The following is an 11,553-nucleotide window of genomic DNA, read 5'->3' as shown; positions in this document are numbered from 1 at the left end:
AATGCTGTAATTATGTCTTTATTTTTCTTAAATCTTGCTTCTTTTATCAAGTGCAGCATCAGAACTTCCTGTCTGGTGCCTCTACTTTTCCCAAAGCCAAACTGGTCGTCTTGTAAGAAATCCTCAGTTTTGCGAAATCGGATGAATACTTTTGAAATACTGTCTATTTTTCCTCGAGATAAAGTCCACCTTCCGCTTCGGCGTGCTATGCTTGACCACGACGTCCACGGAGCGGCTTAGCCGGTGCGCGCCTCTCGGTGATATATTGAGGCGAGATCGCGCTTCAGCCAGTAGCTGTCCGCCTGCGACTGCGAGCGTATCCTCCAGCGGAGACTGCTGGCACTACAGCAGGTAGGTCCCGCTTTGGAGTGCTGCTGGAGCGGCAGGTGCTCCGCCGTTGGGATGGATAATATCGCTAATGCAAACGACAGTGGCTCACTTCTTACGTATATGTACATTACTTTATAGACCTAAGGACTGCATACTTCACTCAAGAAGTGACTACGTTTACGCAAATGCACCTGATATATGTACTTCAGAATATATCGAATTTCAAGGCTGCAGCGATTTGTGTTTTTTTTTTCTCCTGTCTTAATACCCTATTTTCGATGGTTAAAGGTGCAGCAGGGGCACCGTGAAGAACTACCAAACTGTCGATTTTCACAATCCTTACATAATGCTAAATTGCTACTTTTTTAAAAAGTTATGTTGGCTTTTGGCCTGAAGGCCACACAGCAATCTCTGTGTTACAGGAATTTTCTAGGATTTTACAGTGTAAGGCTATATTTATTTAAAAATTGTGTAATAACTGTAAAATACATTGTCTGATGAATGATTGCTGCTATATTAGAATGTAATGGTTGATGATACCTGATTAACTGTTGTACGATATCACTTTGCTGGTTTGCGTACAGCTTACATTCGAAAATAATGTGACTTAAATCTCTTACTGCTACTCTTTCACAGTAAGAATTATGTCGAATGTGTATTCGGTGGACATGGCTGGGGAATAATCCATAATTAGCTCTCGCGCAGAGTATTATTTGCTTTAATTGTGTGGAACCAGAACGTCGAGGGTATGTTTGGCGATATTTGTCTGTTTTATTTCCCGTTATTGCGCATCGATGATTAAGGTTCGTTTTGCCTTTGCCATCTTGCTTTTCTGTATAGTGTAATCTTTACGTATAATGTCTGTAGTAATATGTTTTTGAGTGTGCAGTTTTGAGCGTCTGTCTTCTCTACGTCATCGAATTATTGATTACATTTAATTTTAGCGCGTCCCTTGATACATATAAACTTCTTCTTCCTGAGATCTTCGTTTTCCTTGGTGTCTTTTATAATCTCCGTTACCAGCGCGTTAGTTTTCTTGAGAAGGGGTATTATCAACATTTCTGGGATCAAGCTCCTACAATCCATTAAAATCAAAGTGTTTCTTACTGTTACGTTCCGAAGTAATGTGAAGTTGCAAGTATAGCTCTGGTTTCTCTATAAAAACTAGAAGTCCCACTGCGAAACGAAATCATTACCTCGTAAACTGTACTAGGGCTTAGGTATTTGTAACCCATTCTTTCATTAGCTGCGGTTTTGGAGCCTTCAGTATATATCTCGAAATATTCTTGGCAATTATCAGAATGGAACTATCAAGACAATTCTGTTGCGATACAAGTTTGTGGATATGAATGTTATCATTGAGATTCAGGAAGGGAGTGGGTGGCTGGTTGATCGGTTTATATGAAGTTTAAGAGTGTGGATGTGCTTAGCTGCAAATGACCTTTTACAACCAGTGGTGCTACTAAAAGCATTCCACTGACGTGACGAGCTGCATACTGGTCAAACAAACTGTAGCAGCTAGACCGATTGAGCATTAACGAAGTTGGAGATTGCACAAGTCAGATTCCACTTTCGCTGAACATTTATTGCAGGTGGGTCGTAAATACAAAGTAATCACAAGATGTTCTACCTATAACCAACAAAGACAAAAAAACTTATTTGAAGGACTTTGGGCAAAAAATCCTTTTTGCTCCAAACCCTACCTGGTTCTAAACGTTTGTTTCTTATCGTTAAATATAAAGTACAGCACTAACACTTTACGTTACTGCTAAGTTTGTTTGTTACAAGCGATGTTAAGCGAATCGTTGGTAGCAGTTGAACTAGCTGAAGTACTTCATGATTCGAGATGAGTATTAATAAGGGAAATATTTCAGTTAGGCCACTTTACTTCCCTAGAATCCCACAATCCATTACGCAACTTATTCTCTTAACGACATGTTTCGAAATAAGCCTACGTGTGATGGGAAGCGTACGCTTAAGCTGTTTCGTCATTTTATTACAATTTCTCTGTCATCGAAAACACATAGTGTTCCAGTTCCCCCTTCAGCGGTGTTTTGCGGCCATTATTTATCAAGCTGGAACTCTTCGCAGTTAATGAAGAAATGAACGAGCCACTTATAGCAATCTCCGTAGTGCCGTTTTAGCTGCTATATCCAAAATATTTCGCGCACCATGGCTGTACAACACATACATTTTAGCTTTACTTTTCTCTTCCCTAGCTTTGAAACATCGGAGAAAGGAAAACGTTGGACAAATATTATATTAGCAATGGGACTGCCACACGTTATGTGATGAATTAATACATACTTTGTCGTAGTTTGACGTCGCATCTCATTTATTTTCCCGTGTGGAAACAATATTCCCGATAGTATTGTACTTCTTGTTGCGTTCTGCAGTCTGAATATTGTTTTGATGCAGCTCTTCACACTGGCGTATGTTGTCGAAGCCTCGTCATGTCTGTACAACTACTGTGACTAACATCCGTTTGAAACTGACTGCTGTACATGCGCCTTGTGCTTCCTCTGCAATGTTTAGCCCCACTCTTTCTCATAGTACCAAGGTAACGATTCCTCTAAACATCAGCATGTGTCCTATAAAGAAATCCGTTCTTTTTGTCAAGCTGTTCTTCCACAATTTTCTTTCTCCCTAAATTAGATTCAGTACTTCACTAGTTATCCGATCTACCCACTTAATCTTCAGCATTCTTCTGTAGCATCAAATTTCAAAATCTTCTACTTTCTTCTTGTTTCAAATGTTTATCATCAATATCAGTCATGCTTCACTTCTGGACAAGGCTACACTCCAGACTGTTCCGATATCATAGGACTGGGTGGCTGGATTAGTAAGAGTCGAGGCTGGAATTGAATCTTAATTTCTCTTAGTGGGCTTCAACAATTGAAAATCAAACTCTCCCTGATGTTCAACACCCATCTCCCTCTGTATGATGACAGGAAGCGAACGCTGTCTCGCTCCTAATGGACTATTGATCTTGGCCGACCGTCCAAGACACCTCCCGCAAGATCGGGTGGTGAGACTTCAACGCAGGCCAGACGTAGAACACTCTGCGGCAGGATCTCTGAAACTACAATCGTCCTAGAAGTAACTTAGAACAAACTTAGCAGCGGACTTAATATCTTAAGCTTCCAACGAAGAGTTTTTTTATTGCCCCTTTTTAGCTCTAACTTTTGTGCCGTCGTCGACACTGTGGAGTCTTCTACCATAGGAAGCGTGGAAGAGGATTTTATTTGGTGGCCGGTGTCCTGTTTCTACAACAAAACTGCACATATTTATTAACAGGGTTCTTTATTCGTAAGAACAAGAAGCTACTTATCTTTAAACAAATTGCTGTGGTACAAGCTCTTCTGTAATAGTCCTCATTAGCCTCACTGCTGGTGCAGTACACGTCCCGCTATGCACACTACTCTGGTCACTACGTGCTGCCTGAGACTGAGACTCTGAATGCGACTGCGACTGTCTGTGGCTGATTGGGCCCTCTGGTCCGCGACAGCGATCTTAATACTGGTGGTCGAGAGAGCGTTGGCTGTGGGTTTCTTGTGAGTCTATCTTCGGCCTCTCCCCTGACAGGTGGACTTGATTCAGCGCCTATTATCGATCTTCTTGCAACCTCTTAGCTGACTGCTGTGCTGGCGACAGCTTACGCCAGCAGACTAAAGTGCGTGGCCCATAACGAAGCTCAAGTTCAAATCAAATGGTTCAAATGGCTCTGAGCACTATGGGACTTAACATCTGTGGTCATCAGTCCCCTAGAACTTAGAACTACTTAAACCTAACTAACCTAAGGACATCACACACATCCATGCCCGAGGCAGAATTCGAACCTGCGACAGTAGCAGTCGCGCGGTTCCGGACTGAGCGCCTAGAACCGCTCGGCCACCGCGGCCGGCGAAGCTCAACTACTTAGCCGCACAATAAGTAGAAATATCACAGAACAAGAAAGGGCGGTAGGCAACTTTAATACTAGAGTAAGGTTTATATCATCAAACACATAAATGGCAGGCAAAACAGAATCAAGCTTTAGCAACAAGTTTCTTACAACTTAGAAGTCACCAAGCGCATGATTACTACATGCAGACAGAGTAGGCTAACATTGCTTTGCCACAAGGCTTTTAAAATGAAGTGTTGGCAGAAGAGCCAACACCGTGTTGCTAGAGGAGGCCGAAATGCACGCTTTTAAGCTCACGCAGATTGGCGTGAGGTCTGGAACAAGGTAAAGTAATTATCCTATAAAGAAAAGAATGTAGTTCTTGGAATACTTAACTTTAATCCACAATTGGAGAACATCGCTCTTGTTTAGACATTAATATAATTTCAATATAACTGGTAATGGCGCCTTGCTAGGTCGTAGCAAATGACGTAGCTGAAGGCTATGCTAACTATCGTCTCGGCAAATGAGAGCGTATTGGTCAGTGTAGCATCGCTAGCAAAGTCGGCTGTACAACTGGGGCGAGTGCTAGGAAGTCTCTCTAGACCTGCCGTGTGGTGGCGCTCGGTCTGCAATCACTGACAGTGGCGACACGCGGGTCCGGCGTATACTAATGGACCGCGGCCGATTTAAAGGCTACCACCTAGCAAGTGTGGCGGTAACACCACATAAAACTTACTGCACTAAACTTAATACTGGCCAAGCTCAATGACCACTATATTCAAACAATAAGCTACCGTCACCCAAAGGCACTACACGCTTTTAACCTCCCCAACCGCAAAGCGATTGCTTAACCTTAACAGGGCGTAAGCTTGCGAGCGAGGCCGAACACTGGCCAAGCTATAACCGCACGGACCCTTCGGCGCTGCGCAAAACAATGTTAAACAAGCCCATGCGCGCATACCCAGCTCGTCAGTTGCGGTCAAAAGCTCTTACTGAAACTTTACTATCTGCAGTGCTGCATCACTTTAACATTCTACAGAAGAGAAGCGCGCTGCTCCGAAGAACACAGTCCCTGATACAACTGCCTCAAAAGGGCAACATACACACTTTATAATAAAAACGTTAGAGCCAATTCAAAGAAACAATACGATAAAAGCCCTGACCATACAACGTCCTGCACTTCCAGGACATAGTTACCGCACAACATAGCACAGGAACTTCTCAACTTTCAGTTTTTTTTAAAAACACAACATATCCACGTGACATACCACCACTCCCTATCCCTTTTTGGTTACATCAATAGCAACAACCAGACACGGACGATCCAGAACCACCTCAGCCAAGAATGGTGTCACTGCTGAATAAAGACCGTTTCCGTCAGCCTACTACGACGGACCCATATCCTAACATTCCGTTGAAACCAATGAAACTTTTGCCACCAACGTTATCGTCGGAGGCAATCCTTACAACATTCCACAACGGCCTCCCTACACCACAACAAGGAGAATCTTACGCAGCGCCTCTAGAATAGTAGCAGCTACTCCGTAACGGTCGTTTCCATCGCTTTACTACGGTGGACATGCTTTTGTAGTTGTCTTTAGCAACAAGAAGGTTATCAAGCACAGCTGTTATCGAAGCCAGTCCTTGCAACAACCCGTAACGTCCGCACCACAAAACAAGACAAGGAAATCAACGCGTCACATACAGTTGAAGAATCAGGCTAACAATTCGCAGTCGTTACCGGCACTTTAATACGATAGAAAACACCACCAAGAAGCTGATGAACCAAGGTATCTGTCTTAGCCAGTTCTCGTAGTCAACCACCATGGCAACACCACACAGCTTCCTGTCGTTGGCGTGTTTTATCGGCTATGTCTTCTTAAGGCAGACATAAACGTTACAAAGACGCTATTCACCACTTAATCGAACCCTGTCCGCAACGTCAAAGGAAAACAACGGGTACGATCAGCCGAGCCTAACCAAAAATCTTGGCTACGAATTACTCTCTCCAGTGTCCTGACTGAGTCCAACTAATAACCAAAATGGTGGACCACCACAGAAGTATTTGAACACTTTCGCAGATCTTAACCGTGGCCAACACAGCTCTGCCTCGTCGCTGTGGTGTACCTACGCAAAGCTGCGGCCGTAAACATCGGCAGTCAAGAACTTAGCGCCCGGCCTTGCTTGCACTACTGCACGCTGTCACCTGTGTCGCCTCTAGCACCACCGCACCGTCACTCACGCCTCTAGGCACTACCAACTACCGTGAAATACAGGGGGAACTGTGGTAGAACCGCAACTGCGAGAAATGCAGATTGCCGGAGGAGGAAACCAACCGGCACAAGACGAATTTCTTATGAAATGCTTTCCTAAATTGCCTCAGTATTGTCTCTAAATTTACATTCGTTGTTAACGAATTTCGCTTTTTCAGAAATGCTACTCTTACGGTTGCCAGAGTGCATTTTATATCCTCTCAACTTCTGCCATCGTCACTTATTTTGCAACCCAGATAGCAAAACGAAGTAGTTCATCAGCATCGCACTAACCAATTCGACTACATTCCATCAGCCTAGTTTAACTTTTGCTGCTCTTCATCTTATAACTTCTGTTAAAGAGACAAACCATTCCACTCAACTGCTCTTCCAATTCCTTTGCCGTCTCTGCCTTTTCGCTCTTTATATTTTACCGTTTTATTTTCAGAATTTCATTGTCAAAAGCGTTCTCTCAATCTACAAATGCTGGATTGTGCGATTGCCTTTCTGCAGTCTACCTTGTGAAATAAGTCTTAAAAACAGTGTAAGTAGGCTGTTTAGGTTTTTTTGTTGGTAACGCCATGTAGCGTTCTGTATGATAATCACTGACTGTGCTGTGTGCAGTCTGTGGCTGGTTGGACTCATTGTTGGAATTTTCGCTTGTGTAGTGTTGGGCAGTGGATGTGAATAGCGCGTAGCGTTGTATAGTTGGAGGTGAGGCGCCAGCATTGGTGGATGTGGAGAGAGAGATGCCAGAATTTTGAGAACGGACGAACTGGAGGTGTGTCCACCAGAAAAAGGAAATTTGTAAAGATGGATGTCATGCATTGATAGATATATATATATGATGACTTTTGAACATTATTAAGGTAAATACAGTGTTTGTTCTCTATCAAAATCTTTCATTTGCTTACTCTTCCTATCAGTAGTTAGTGCCTTCAGTAGTTAGAATCTTTTATTTAGCTGGTGGCAGTATTGGCACTCGCTGTATTGCAGTAGTAGGAGTAACGAAGATTTTTGTGAGGTAAGTGATTCATGAAAGGTATAGGTATTGTTAATCAGGCCATTCTTTTGTGGGGATAATGGAAAATCAGATTGCGTTGCGCTAAAAATATTCTGTGACAGTTTAGTGATGATCAGAATAAGTAAAGAGAGAAATGTCTGAGTACGTTCAGTTTTGCTCAGATGTTTGAAAAGCAAATAACGTAAGAGGTTTACCAGCACAGTCATTCATAATTTTTCTAATGGGACGTTTCAACAGTATTCCCTCTCGAATTTCGCCATTTCTTCGCAAATACAGTCCTCCCCCACATCGGTTTCTATCAGTGCTTCCCTTCTTCTGTAAGTAGTTCACCTGAATATTTTGCCACCACGACTTACTAACCTGATGGATCTGTAATATTCACACCTGTCAGTACCTCCTTCCTAATACTCGATCCATTAAAATACACAGTCTTACATCACAAGCAACTGAGTGCAGTCACAGAAAAAACGTTAAATTTGTCATTTCGGGAGCACTTCGTGACCGAGATGGTGCCTATTCATTTCGAAAATCTGTGCTGAAGTATCATGACATCGATCTTCTTTCTCTTAATTATTGCCGTACCCCTCTGAAAGCAGCCTCCTCATTTACATCTATAACCCACAATGAATGAAGTACCAGGATTATTTTGCATTTTCCATTCGATTCCCTGTAATGGGGAAGACCTGGTTTCATAGCAGTGATTTATAACCACTCCCAACTTGTTACTTTCCAGTTCGCTCCCCTTTCCTTCCCCCTCCCCCCTTCTTCTCACACTAGGCCACATGGACTGCTATCCTGCATTTTGGATCTAATTTATGACACTGATGAGTTATCCTACTGGTCTGAAGGCACGTGTTGCTCTTCATTTTGAAAATGATTTATTACTCAATTAATTATCCTTATGTCTTTAATTTACTATTCAAGATGGCTGCCTCTGTATTTATGTCATCCTTCTGTTTACCACTACAATTTACTATCAAAGATGACTACACCTGTATCCATGTCACCCGTACTCAAATACCCATAACAACCTGATTTAGAAACGGTGGGAAATTGAAGAAGTCAAAGAGAGGCACAGAGGATAGCCAAAAAAATAGAAAGACCAGAAACATATTTACGATGTCCTGTGCGAATTAGGAAACCCGTTGACATTCAAAACGGCTTCCTGTCGGCTCATAATGGATACATACAGCTCCTGTATGTTTTTCCAGTGAATCATTTACCATTATTCCTGCAAAATCTAGGAAAGTTCAGGTCATGATAGAGGCTGATAGGGAGCACGCACTCATCTCTCCAAAGTAGACCACAAAGGTTCAGTAACACTGAGACCTGGTGACTGTGATGGTCAATGGAGGTGCGGAAGTTCATTCTCGCGCTCACAAAACAAGTCCAGGATGACGCGAGCTGTGTGAACAGAGTCACTGTCTTCTTGCAGTACACCATCTCCATTGAGGATAAATACTGTGTAGACCTGATCAGCAAACATTGTCACATAATCCTTGGCAGTACTGCGATCTTGTAGAGTAATCAAGGGCCCCATTGAATGCATGATGTGGCTGCCCAAATCATCACCGAACCGGTGCCATATTTCACTCTTGGGACATAAAGTCGGCCAGATGTTGAAAACAGTGTGAAACAAGACTCAACCAAACAAATTACTTTCTTTTATTGTTCTGTAGTCCAGGTTTTATGACTTCGGAACAACATTTTTCTGCTACGGCCATTTCCATCACTGACGAGTGGTTTTGGAATTCCTGATCGCCCCTCAATTCCTCGCTTATGAAGCTCCCTTCATGTTGGTTCAGTGCTGACAGTGTGTCACGAGTGTGACATTCAGTTCTGCAGTGACTTTTGTAGCTGCCGTCCTCAAATTTTTCGTCGGTCCTCGTCTGCGACGGTCTGTCACGACCACTCAACACACACTTTCGTCCTCACTGCGACTTAGCAGTTGATGTGTTTCTGCCTTTCATGTAACTCCTATAAATCTTCGATACGTTTCCTCTCGAAACACCGAACACTTCGGTTACCTTGGTTGCGGAAGCATCGACCATACGAGCACCAGCAACTGGCCCACGTTCGACTTCACTTAGCTTAACCTAATGCACTGTTACTATACAGAAGACTTTTCTGACCACGACTGAAACCTACAACGTGTTGAGGATATTGCCCAGTTGCCGTGCCTGGTCAGATACAACATATCGTGCAGTCTTGGATAATCTGCGTTTATGTTCAATCACAACTTCCTCGCAGTGTTTACTTATTTTTGTCCATCCACCGTAGCTTGCATACTGCATGGTCTTTTTTAAAATACACTACTGGCTATTAACATTGCTACAACACGAAGGAGACGTGCTACAGAAGCGAAATTTAACCGACATGAAGAAGATGCTGTGATGTGCAAATGATTAGCTTTTCAGAGCATTCAGACAAGGCTAGCGCCGGTGGTGACACCTACAACGTACTGATATGAAGAAAGTTTCCAACCGATTTGTCATACACAAACAGCAGTTCACCGGCGATTCCTGGTGAAACGTTGTTATGATGCCTCGTGTAAGGAGGAGAAATGCATACCATCACGTTTCCGACTGTGATAAAGGTCGGATTGTAGCCCATCGTGATTGCGGTTTATCATATCGCGACATTGCTGCTCGTGTTGGTCGAGATCCAATGACTGTTAGCAGATATGGAATCGGTGGGTTCAGGAGGGTAATACGGAGTGCCATGCTGGATCCCAGCGGCCTCGTATCACTAGCAGTCGAGGTGACATGCATCTTACCCGCATGGCTGTAACGGATCGTGCAGCCACGCCTCGATCTCTGAGTCAACACATGGGGACGTTTGCAAGACAACAACCATCTGCACGAACAGTTAGACGACGTTTGCAGCAGCATGGACTATCAGCTCGCAGACCATGGCTGCGGTTACCCTTGACGCTGCAGCACAGACAGGAGCGCCTGCGATGTTGTACTCAACGACGAACCTGGGTGCACGAATGGCAAAACGTCATTTTTTTTCGGATGAATCCAAGTTCTGTTTACAGCGTCGTGATGGTCGCATCCGTGTTTGGCGACATCGCGGTGAACGCACATTGGAAGCGTGTATTCGTCATCGCCATACTGGCGTATCACCCGGCGTGATGGTATGGGGTGCCATTGGTTCCACGTCTCGGTCACCTCTTGTTAGCATTGACGGCACTTTGAACAGTGAACGTTACATTTCAGATGTGTTGCGATCTGTGGCTCTACCCTTCATTCGATCACTGCGAAACCCTAAATTTCAGCAGGATAATGCACGACCGCATGTTGCAGGTCCTCCACAGGCCCTTCTGGATACAGAAAATGTTCAACAGATGCCCTCGCCATCACATTCTCCAAATCTCTCACCAACTGAAAACGTCTGGTCACTGGTGGCCGAGCAACTGGCTCGTCACAATACGCCAGTCACTACTCTTGATGAACTGTGGTATCGTGCTGAAGCTGCATGCGCAGCTGTACCTGTACACGCCATCCAAGCTCTGTTTGACTCAATGCCCAAGCGTATCAAGGCAGTTATTATGGCCAGAAGTGGTTGTTCTGGGTAATGATTTCTCAGTATCTATGCACCCAAATTGCGTGAAAATGTAATCACATGTCAGTTCTAGTATAATATATTTGTTCAATGAATACCCGTTTATCATCTGCATTTCTTCTTGATGTAGCAATTTTAGTGGCCAGCAGTGTACATAGGTAGTAATTAAGGGTTTATACTTTCAGCTACCCACTTCTTGTTCATCTAACTCTTCACTTTCAACTACCTTTCAGTGTCACGCAACTATTTCTCAAGATCGTTATCCAAAGACACATGTAGATTACTGTAAATACGTGTCTTTCTCCACTGTGTTTGTGTTTGTGTGTGTGTATGTGTGTGTGTGTGTGTGTGTGTGTGTGTGTGTGTGTGTGTGAGTGAGTGAGTGGGTGGGTGGGAGTTTAGGTGGGTGTATTGTAGAATAGGATGGGTTAAGAACGCATCTTTATCCAAACAAATACTTCTCCTGACCCTTCACGCTCTGCTGGCCAACCGCC

The 11,553-nt window shown here is 43.6% G+C and overlaps 1 protein-coding gene across 1 annotated transcript in view; it reads left to right on the top strand.

Annotated features, from left to right (window-relative positions):
• Positions 1-281: 281 nt before the first annotated feature.
• LOC126474960 (uncharacterized) overlaps positions 282-11,553 on the top strand; it is a 159,502-nt gene continuing 148,230 nt past the window's right edge. The window contains exon 1 of the mRNA XM_050102485.1: positions 282-351. The gene's annotated coding sequence lies outside the window, so the exon portion shown is untranslated. The remainder of the gene's footprint in view (positions 352-11,553) is intronic.

The sequence above is a fragment of the Schistocerca serialis genome, chromosome 4 (genome assembly GCF_023864345.2).
Source record: "Schistocerca serialis cubense isolate TAMUIC-IGC-003099 chromosome 4, iqSchSeri2.2, whole genome shotgun sequence".
Classification (NCBI taxonomy): Eukaryota; Metazoa; Arthropoda; class Insecta; order Orthoptera; family Acrididae; genus Schistocerca; species Schistocerca serialis.
Note: the sequence above shows the minus strand (reverse complement) of the source record. Positions and strands in the feature narration are given on the sequence as shown.